This window comes from Pinus tabuliformis, chromosome 9 (genome assembly GCF_031772625.1).
Source record: "Pinus tabuliformis cultivar Carrire ecotype Pingquan chromosome 9, CPIR1, whole genome shotgun sequence".
NCBI lineage: Eukaryota > Viridiplantae > Streptophyta > Pinopsida > Pinales > Pinaceae > Pinus > Pinus tabuliformis.
Genome location: NC_142307.1, coordinates 211,455,405 through 211,459,164, shown reverse-complemented (window position 1 = coordinate 211,459,164; position 3,760 = coordinate 211,455,405).

Genomic DNA, 3,760 nt, shown 5'->3' with positions numbered 1-3,760 from the left:
ACATATAATTGTTTATTTTTCTAGTATAACATAAACTAGAGCAATTTGCTTCATAGATAACAGCCTAAAATGATACTTTATTATTATTAACTCCATATAGCATTTGCCATCATCAAGCGGTTATACATAAGAAAATCTCAACCATTTACAATAGAGTAGTAGTAGAGATCACGGTAAAAGAGTGAGGCAAGAGACACCAAATTTTTGGTCAATGACCAGGGAAAAACTCCAAAAGGGAAAACCCAACAAGCTTTACTTATGAGAGAATATTCAGTTCATCAATTCATCCAATCAAAAAAAGACATAAAGATAACAGCTAACCAGAACATGATCTCCCACAAGTGTCAAGCCACCAAGCAATCCTCTCTCCTTTTCATATGATTTTCAGCCTTCTCCTCCTTCTTCCTTTGCTGGAACAGAGATAATTTTCAATATCAAAATCAATGCACAAATGAGGAGGGGTTACTTATAAATAGTCTCCAAAGGAGGGTTGAATAGTTTCCCCTAAGGGGTCAGGCCAATTTATTCTATGAGGGTCGACTTGGGCACTTGTGGGGGCATTAATTTAAATTTAAAATTTTCCTTTTCTTTTTATTAATGAAAATACCAACCGCAACTCCAATTTCTCAACAACAATTACCTTTGGCTTCTCTGATGTCTCTTCCTATTCCAACTCTTCAAATTTCTCCTATAAGTTACAAATCATCACAATCCCTAAGGATTATGTGTAAAAAAAAGTATGGAAGGTTTTCCCAAGGCTGGCCTCCTAAAATCGGGAGAGATTTTCAATTTCCATCTATTGATCTGCATCACATCTCAAAATTGAACATTCTATGTGAATGTTGGGTTTTATCTCTCATCCCTTATGAATGTAATGCTTGTCAATTTTAGTTGAGCAGTTTATCTCAAAATTTTGTAGTTATACATGCACAACTTTCAGATCATGGTATCCATGATTCCATATATCATAAACGAAACAATGAACTTTATTTAAATTTTCCTTGAAATCTATACACAGATTCCATGTGTTGGATCTTGGTCTTCGAACAAAGTCATTTGATCTTCCTACATTTGGAAAACTATTGTGGTAAAGTGCTACAACTTTGTAGTGTTTAGATTCTCCTGATGTATCCTCCCATCTCATTAGATCTATAGTATTGGAATTCTACAAGAAATTTAGCTTATATACTACTCAATAGTAGGCCAATCAAGTTGTTCCATGTCAGTCGATGCTCCATATATTTATGCACAAACAATGATTTAAGTGTCCATTGCATATAAAATTCAACTCAAATATTCCTTGAAAGTTCAGTCACTCCAATCTACATTCTCAAACCTTTTAGACGATCTCCACACAAGCAGATAAAATCAACTTTTCACTTTTCCAAACATTTTTCTATTGTAACTAGTAAGGGTTTGAACTTTGAATATTAAAAACTTCTCAAGATACCCCAGAGAAACCAGTTTTTGTCATCAAATTGTTAGAAAAGTGGTCTTTATAGAGAATATGAAGAGAATTATGCGATCAAAAGATGAAAATGAAGGAGTGAAAGTTCCAACCTTATGCTTAAATCCCTCCTCTTTTACAAATATTTCAATACTATTTGGTGCTATGAATCATCCCATGTGGGACCACAAGATGTAACATTTTTCTTCTATAGAATGGTGTTCAAAAAAATTTCTTTGGTCATTGAGGCTTGAAACGAACTCTTCTCAATTTATAAATTCCATGGTAACATTATCCTAAAAATGCTGATTTTTTATGTAGCGGACATTATTATTCCTATAGTTGTAATCTGGAATGCATACTTGCATAAGAAATTAATCACACTTGTATGCCTTACACCTTCCTACCAATGAAAAGAACCAAAATATTCTTATCCATAGCATTTTTAATTGCATTTATCACGACTTCTTTTTTCCTTCATATGAATGCAAATAATCCAAAATTTCTTTCAATGCAACATAGTTGACAAACCTCTTTTTCCCTGTGTTGTTAGCTACCATGCTTGTATTAGTTTCCAAGACCCAATGTCACATAGATAGACCAACGGGTCTCCATTTAAAAAACACTTCATAATAAAACTTAAACAATGAATATATTTAACTCTATAAACAAGATGCCTAGAGTAGAAAAAATGAATGAAAAGGAAACAATAGTCTCATTTCAATATACATAAATTATATGAAATTGGATTAATGTACAAATGAGCAAAATGGGTTAATGGGACTCAAAATACAAGAAGTAATAATATCAAAGACTTCTTGGAGCATCCTATCCCTAAAATGAGATAGGGTTCACAAATGACATACAAACCAAATGAAAGTGGGGTTGAATAGAGAATAGGTAAAATCTCAACAACAAAGGAGGGGAAAGCTTTGGGAAGTGGTTTTGATATGTTAACCAGATCATGCACTCACAATTTAAACCATAATTCTAGGAAGCTTAAAATTTAAACACCAATAAAAACAATAAATTTTTAATGTCGTAACTACCCACACATCACACTAAAATGACTAATAGCAAGTACAAAAATCTGAATTATAAATCCTAAATTTGTATTTTATTGACTGGAAAGAACACTAATGGTCATCTGAAAATAGAATAAATGTAATCACCCACACTACCTTCTTTCACATATGAATAAGAAAGGATCAAAAATTTAGAAACCCTAAATTTAGAGGCAAACCCCAAAACCTGAATTTAATCTAGTATAGTGCACCTAGAATACCTGGATGTTGTTGAGATAGAAGCCTCCGATAACTGGACTAACTATCACATAAAAGCATGTGCAACCTCCTACGTATCAATGCCTTCATAGAATATAAAAATAGTTGAAATAGAAACTATTTTAATTCTGGAGAAAAACAAAACTATTTACACAAAGGTACTTCTTTGAAAATATAAAAGCAAGTCTAGAAAAATAGAAACTGACTAATACTAAAAAGAGCTTGAACTTTTGATTATTTCCACTCCATCACATAGAGGCTCTTATTATTTTTGTTGTCCTCTCATTCTATGCACAGAACCAACATAAGTGTGATATATCAATGGAGACACAACTACCAAGAAACAGGGAAAAATCTAACACTCACTCTTTAAAAGGAAGGTGTTTTACATCAAGCCCAGTGTCTCCTTGACATCTCAAAATTCCCCTTTTTCAGGGGCTTGATCAAAATATCTGCAACTTGCAAATTTTAAGGAACACTGAGTTCATCAAATTTGAACCATGGAACTCAAATTTAGTGAAACCTTAAAAACCCATATAAAATTTTCCAAACTTCGGGATAAATTCAACAAAGACAATAGGTCATGAACAAGGAATGGGTATTTAACAAGCCATAAAGGAGGTTTCAAGAGTCAATTTGGGATTCATTACTATGATGCTTCTTGAAATTTGCTTCCGTAATTGTGAGAATGCATACTCCAAATTCTTGTGATCCTCGCACTATCCATACATTGTCTTGTTGCTCACAATTAATTAATAGATACAAATGCCAATAGTTTGCTCAAACATCATCATGAACTCCCACTCATTCACAATTTACATGTGACCCTCAATTGAGTGACACACCTTTAGCAGGATGCTTCATAATGCATAAAAATATGTAAGATAGGATTCTTATTATTAACATTATTATTTTAGAATCATAACTGGGGACATTTATATAAATAAAAATTGCAATACTACCTAAAGTGAGATTACATGACAATTTCATTACAAAACTTCCAAACGAAAAATTATTCCAATTACATGTC